Source organism: Anguilla rostrata, unplaced genomic scaffold (genome assembly GCF_018555375.3).
Source record: "Anguilla rostrata isolate EN2019 unplaced genomic scaffold, ASM1855537v3 scaf0127, whole genome shotgun sequence".
Lineage (NCBI taxonomy): Eukaryota > Metazoa > Chordata > Actinopteri > Anguilliformes > Anguillidae > Anguilla > Anguilla rostrata.
This window is the reverse complement of record NW_026985692.1, coordinates 8008-15484: the sequence shown is the minus strand read 5'-3', so window position 1 is coordinate 15484 and position 7477 is coordinate 8008. Positions and strand designations below refer to the sequence as shown.

Here is a 7477-nt window from a genome sequence, read left to right as displayed (position 1 = left end):
CCAAGTTTATAGAGCCCTCCACTTAATAGGGCTTTCATCACAACATGAGGGGTTTGGTCAGTGGAAATGCTTCTGGAATTGGGCACACCCCTTTTCAGACAGCATTTTGTTACCTTGGGACGAGGTCTGCCAGGTTGTCATCTTTCTCCGCTATGTTATGAACCTGTCCTGTTTTCTGCCAGTCCCTTGTGGTGGGTGGTGGATGATGGGGGGTGGGGGATTTGGGTGGCAGGGGATTGAGGCCCCGTAAAACTCTATGTCCTTTATTGTCTGGGGGAGTCAACATGTCCGCTTATGATGTTTTGAATGCAATGCCACAAAGATTACGTTTTTATGCCGAGGGTGAGCGGAGATGCTCTATTCACTTCCTGTATATTCTCGCACTGTCTACTTTGTGAGAATCAAAATGAAAAAGTAAGAATAAAATAAAAAAATAAAAAAAAGAATTTCTCCCCAGCAGCTTGTAGAGAAAACTTAATAATACATAGAAACGAGTCATACCTGAGGGAAGAAAAAGTTTAGTACTCTTATAAAAGTTTTGTGCATGCTTTTTCTTCTGTTGTTGTTTCTCAGAGCTATTTTCCTCTGTAGAAATGTGTTCAAAACAGTTGTTTTCTTGACCACGGGTGGTAACGACATTGTGATCATCAGTAATTTGAAATAAGGTATACAAATAAAAAAGATTCTCTTTGCATGAATGTCATCATTTTATGTAGAAAAATCCTGGGCAAAGTAATACATGGTCATACTGATTATAAAAATTCCAACAGTAAGATACATTAGACTGCTGAATTATGTAGGTATGACCAAATACATACAGGAAGTTGTAATGATTATTACTTATCACAAATTATTTCTCAATTTTTGTTTTATGTTGATGTTGCATTATTACATATTACATTTAGTATACAAACAAGCACGAAACCGTGCAGACCCACAGCGCACCTGTACAAAGTGTCATGAGTAAAACTTGGCTAATTATATAGCTAGCTAGCTATGGCACGTCCTTACCTCTGTAACGTTATTTGTTGTCCTCCGTGTGTCCATACATCTGTATCGGTGGTACACGCTAAATAGGTTAACTAAAGTAGTTGAAATGCTAACATATTAGGGTTAGCGAAAGTAACGTTAGGCGATAAAGCTGTGCTTAAAAATGTCATGCTGTTTGAAGTGGTGATTTTGGGAGATGCGCCTGCACATGTGCCCTACTAAAGAAAGCACCACCTGTGCATGCGTCCAACAGGTTGTCCGTGAGTGAGTGAGTGAGTGACCAAATGACCACAATTTGCCCAGTTCCTGTGCGCAGTGGGAAAAAGTGAAATTGTTGCAAAATAAATGCAGTGTTTCCATAATTTGTGTCAGTACTGTACCTGTAATTGCATTGTTGTTATTCTACCTGTCTTTTTGTATGGTGATTATTGTGTAATTTTGTTAGAATTTCTTTGGAGTGTCTATTTTCTCATCAATTATACAGCACTGTAGCTGTTTATGTATCAAGCAATTTGTGATTACCTTTGGGATTACCTGTCCAAAAATGGTATGACTTGTTTGATGCCAATACCCCCTGGACAGAATAGAGTTTTATCTTTGGGGTGGTGGTAAGAGCATTGGGGGGGAGGGGGTGATGGTTTATGGAACTTAATATCTTGTTCACTGAGAGGTAACGGTGTGAACATGCTGTTTTTCCCGCTGATCATTCTGTTTTTCCTTCACGTAATGGGGTGGACGACGTGTCAAAGTGCCGCTGGTGTCTGAGGAGAATGTCAAGTGACAGCAGAGATGGATGACAGAAAACACCAGAAAGGCGTAAGTAAGGGAAGGGATGGGTCACTGGTCACGGTGTGAAACAGATATGGGAGTGCAGCGCAGTATAACTAAAGCAAAATCATGCATCATGCATTGTTTTATCTTTCATATTGGGATGGCAGGTATGCCATCCCGCCAAGTTACGCCTTGGCAGGGGCATGCCCCATACCTATACAGCACCGAGAGTTTGGCACTTTTCAGGGTTCCCCACAGAAATAACCACAACAGCCACAGACACTCAGCCCAACAGACATAATTCATAAACAACTTCACATGTTCACACAATAAAGCCCCAAACTAAGGGGATTTTGCGTTTTCTCCTTCTTCTTCTTCTTCTCTTTCTTCTTCTTCTTCTTCTCACTCTTATTTTTCCTGCCGCCTATCCCACAAACAAAATGTCTCCCCATTGGACATTTTACCTACACCAGCCAAATCTTCACCTACACGACCCAATCAGAAACTCGCATACACACGCAAAATACCCATACCTTTTTACTCTCAAACATTTCCAGCTTAAACAGCTAGTCTGCCTGTGGCCTAGTGGGCAAGGTTACAGTCTTGAGAACGTGGGGTGTCAGGTTCAAGCCCAGCTAGAAACACGTTTCTTTAACCTGCTTCGACCCTCACTAATAATTGTCTACTACTTCTCAATTATTGCTCAATTATTATCTACCCGCCGTTCACCGAACGTATACACTGCATTATGACGTACCGTCTGCACGTTATTAACCGACTACAATATTGCAAAGCAATATGGATTCAACGGGAGCTCTTCTGTGCCTACTCGCCTGTGTTCTTATTTAAAACCACGGACGGGTTTGCTAATGATATTTCACGCATTGCATCGCTATGTCATGGTGCTGCACTAACAAAGTCACAGACTGGTAAACCTCCGATTGAAGGATTGAATCCCACCTCGCCCTCAGGCAGATAATTTCCTCTTTTACACTAACGTTTTCTTACGCTTATATTTGCTTTACCAAAACTCACTCACGGCCACCCATGTGCATTTCATGGCGGCAAATGTATTCCTTTTATTAAAAAGTTACACCAGTTCACCACTGTGCCATTTCTACTAACTATATTTCTTCACTTGGCTACCGTACAAAACCTTCAAATCAGCAAACGCCACGTTTCTACATTCATGTTACCTCGCCCTGTTCTCTATCTAGCCACATTTATCTAGCTAAACAATTACTAACTCCCCATTAAAACATTACATTTAAAATCATGACTCACCCATAATTATAATTACTAATACTGAACATGACAAAAGCACATCATTGCAATAGATTTCACACGTTACTTAACCCTCCACTTTAACAACTAATAGTTCATACCGACTGTTATATATACCATTCGATAACAAAACTAAGCTCGCTCATGGTCACTTCATTTACTTCACACTATACTCTGTGATCATGTCAACCTTCACCTACATGCCCATTCTGCTAAAAACATATTGTTTCAACTGCGCAATTTCATTATTTCATCCTAATTTCTCTCACACTGTTGTTATTTTCTCATATGCAAGGCCTCCTATTCTCTCATATGCGTCTGTTCCTATTCTCCACTATCAAGTTTTCCGGTTCTAGCTTAGCAAAACAGCGAAGAGGATTCCTACCTGCAGACAAGCATTTGGCAGAAGCTCTTATCCAGAGCGACGTACAACAAAGTGTATAACCATAACCAGGAACAAGTATGACGAAACCCCTAGAGAGAAGTACCGGTCCAAGTGCAGGGAACAACCGCATAGTTCAACTTGGACCCTGAAGGTTAAACTGATTAACACTAACACAACGAGAACGGCAACAACGCAATCTATGGAAAAAATACAAGCAGTAGTTAAGACAGTTAATGCACCTAAGTCACCTACACAGTTACAAACACTAAAAGTGCATCTTCACGAAATAACAGACAACGGAGCAGGACAGAAGGGTACACAAGTTGCGACCTAGGGAGCTCTAATTCTACGGGCTTGCTGATTCTTTTGTCAATCAAGGCTCGTTGGATGCCCGTCAAATCCGTGAGTACATGCACTGGCCATATTTCACCTGCGTTTCTGATGCGTTTATTTTATGCGTTTTTATGCAGTCTCTGGTTTACACTTACGCCACCACACTCTTTGTCACAGCCACTGTTTTACATATATAGCAAACCGAAACTGCACAACGGTACACGCTCATCAGACTGTACAAATTCACACAAGGATAGCCATAATCCACAACCATTTCTTACAGGGTCACTTCGCATTTCTCACTCTCATAATAAAACGCTTTGCAAAAAGAAACGATATCTCATTAAAAAAAAACACGTTTTCAACATACAAAAATTCCAAGTTACTCACACATACAAGACATAGGCCTACACCGTCTATAACTCATTCATTCAGACTGCCAAAATCCAGGCCTGCCATTAAAAGTATTGATATCAAAATGACGCCAAGTTACGGTACTACAAACAATATAGGCTATCTTGACTCACTGAAATTAAATAAGATGTATTCCAAAGCAATGCTACCCAATATTTCCTCAATTCTTTCAAGTCACCGGGAGCTTTGGAAGGTACGGAATCCTCAGGGTTCACCTGTATACTTGTGCGCTGTCGTTATACACAAAAACATATTCTTCTTCATCTTGCATGCATCTGCATAGAATGAAGATGTAAAACGGACTGCGCTCGTAATATGTTCTACTATATGATTGTTTTACAACTGCAATTGTTTATAATTAAGATGCCGGACAACAACAACAAATATGTATGACTGTGTCCTGGCAGGAGCGCCGTGAACTCGCAAACTGGGGTGTGCACACCACTAGGGGGCGTGGTGACAGGTGAGTCAGCGCTTTTCATCAGCAATTTTCAACCATTAACCCGATAATACATTTTTATGGCTTCAAAAATTTGTCAGACATGTATCTAACCATGCACCCACCCACCCTCCCACCCTCCCCCTCCCCCCCTCCGCCGCAGGCGTGATCGTGCTGCTCTCTCTGGTCTTCCTCATGCCACTCTTTTGCTACGTCCCTAAGGCCGCTCTAGCTGCGGTCATCATCTCCTCTGTGGCTCCCATGGCTGACCTCCGAGGGTACCAGGAGATCTGGGAGGTTGGAGGTGAGTGTGCCCAACAAGCCAGCTATGTGAGGTATTATATTGCATACTTGCTGTTACTATGGTATGTCAGCTCTCCCCTATGGATCTCAGGTTGCGACAGGCTGAAACCCAGCCCCAGCTGTGTGGTACTTGGATTTGTTGACTTGCATCCTGTTTTGGAAATGGAACCATGCCGACTTGTGACAAAAGAGAGTGATATCAAAGTAAAAGAGTGAACAAGTTAATTGATTTTTCATCTCAGTGTCACCTCTCACACTCCACCCCCCCACCCCCACCCCTCCCTGACTGTCCATAGGAGTGGACCTGGTGTCTTTCCTGGTGACCTTCCTGGTGAGCTTCTGGAAGATGCAGTATGGTATTGTCGGAGGTGTAGCTGTTTCCGGAGCAATCCATCTGTTCAGTTTTACAAGGAAAAAGCTCTCTGTGAACTCCAGCATACACCACTCATGACTCACCCTGGAGAAACTTGAACAATGTATCAGCAGGTCACCTCCTCACCTGGATTATTTTGCCCTCAGTAGTCCTGTCAATTTTGAACTTCCTTGATGATATTTAACCATATATTTCATAAAAACTTAATGTTTCCTCAAAAACTGATGCACCTGAAGTTACAGGAAGAGAAATAGTGTGTCTGGGGAAGATTGTGTTGAGATGTTCTTGTAAACCTTCGCCATCTCAACCAAACACGGTGCATCAGCGACCTCCGGTGGTGGATGCGAGAACTGCGTAGATATACTGGTGGACTATTTAGTGAAATCAAGGGCGGAGGAAGGCAGGGGAACTCCAGAGGACAAGTCGTGCTTGTCTGCACTCTCCCAAATTGAGAAAGGAAGTTGCAGTGATGAGATGGACCTATGTGTGCAACTGGACATTTCAAGTTTGGAGAGGATAAAAAATTGAGGGTGAAAAAAAAAACTGCAAGCAGAAACACTCTAAAGTAGGCCAAGCCATAGAGTAGTTCTATATAGTGTTGACCACTCCCTTGAGTGGATGCAATTTTATATAGAACCGTTTTATCGTATAATGTGAAAGTGCTTTAAAGTGAAGCAGGGAAGCTTACCTCAGCCACCGATGTGTAGCACCCACCTAGGTGATCCATGACAGCCAAATGCACCAGACTTCTCACTACACATCAGTACAGGCAGAGGGGGGGGGCAAGATTAGGCAATTACATAAAGGGGTCATCTATTATTGGAAAATTGAGATAATGTGTGTGTGTGTGTGTATGTGTAAATATACACCATATGACCTAAAGTATGTGGACACCCCTTGGTCTGGGGCTGTTGTTCATGGTTTGGAATCACATTCTACTCCAAACAACTCCATATTAATCCCCATAATTCTGGATGAGATGTTGGATTTCAGGTGTCCGTGTATAGTACTTTTAGCCCTATAGTGTCTTTCTTGCTCAGGTCCCCTTTGCAAAAGAGATTTTGATCTCAATGGGGGTTTTTTCTGGTTAAATAAAGGTTAAATAAATAAAAAATCCAACACACAATAGTACTTTTCACCCAGCGCTGTTATTGCTTGTCAGCATATGTGCATAATGTTCCATAAACTGTTCATGTTCATGGTTCTTCAATGGCAGTAGTCTGTCATTAAACGGGTGTTCCTGGTTCCTGTCATTCACTGAGTCTTCCTGGATGATGTTCCTCCTAACATGTGTGATGGCAAAATCCAGAAAGCTCTTTTGCCCATCCATAGCGTGAATTCTCCCTATTGATAAATATTGTCTGTTCTCTAACGAGTTGTGTAACTGTCACTTCTACAACGGTTCAGAACATAGCTACTGCTGAGAGGAACCTTTCTAAATACTCGATATTGAAAAGCAGTGTGATGTGACGGAGTGTAGCACAGTGGGTAAGGAACTAGACTTGTAACTGAAAGGTTGCAGGTTCGATTCCCGGGTAGGACACTGCCGTTGTACCCTTGAGCAAGGTACTTAACCGAAATTGCTTCAGTATATATCCAGCTGTATAAATGGATACAATGTAAAATACTATGTAAAAAAAGTTGTGTAAGTCGCTCTGGATAAGAGCGTCTGCTAAATGGCTGTAATGTAATGAGCCTGGCATCGCTGTAGAAGGATCAAATCAAATTGTGTGTGCTGAGTCACAGTGACAGTCAATATTATTGTGGGAATCTGGACATCCATTCGTCGTCAGCATCGGGAAATTCGCGGGAACGTAAACCATATGCCCTAAACATACCCCAATTTAACTTTTGCAGACCTAGTATTTCACCTGTTTCAAAGGTAGTAGGGGCGTCAACTAGATTGAGTTTCTTCAGTTTTGATTTGTGCATATAGCCTACTTACTCTTTTACGGAAATTGAAGTTTTTATATGTAAACCAAATCTCATTAAAAAAAACACGTTTTCAACGTACAAAAATGCCAAGTTACTCACACATACAAGACATACACCGTCAGTAACTCATTCATTCAGACTGCCAAAATCCAGGCCTGCCATTAAAAGTATTGATATCAAAATGACGCCAAGTTACGGTACTACAAACAATATAGGCTATCTTGCCTCATCGAAATTTAATAACATGTAT

At 41.8% G+C, this 7477-nt stretch overlaps 1 long non-coding RNA gene across 1 annotated transcript; it reads left to right on the top strand.

Annotated features, from left to right (window-relative positions):
* Window positions 1-3923: 3923 nt before the first annotated feature.
* On the top strand, window positions 3924-6727 carry LOC135246279 (uncharacterized). Its single transcript, XR_010327590.1, has 4 exons — window positions 3924-4370; window positions 4585-4640; window positions 4780-4920; window positions 5216-6727. It is a non-coding gene; the product is annotated as an uncharacterized LOC135246279 (long non-coding RNA).
* Window positions 6728-7477: the final 750 nt, after the last annotated feature.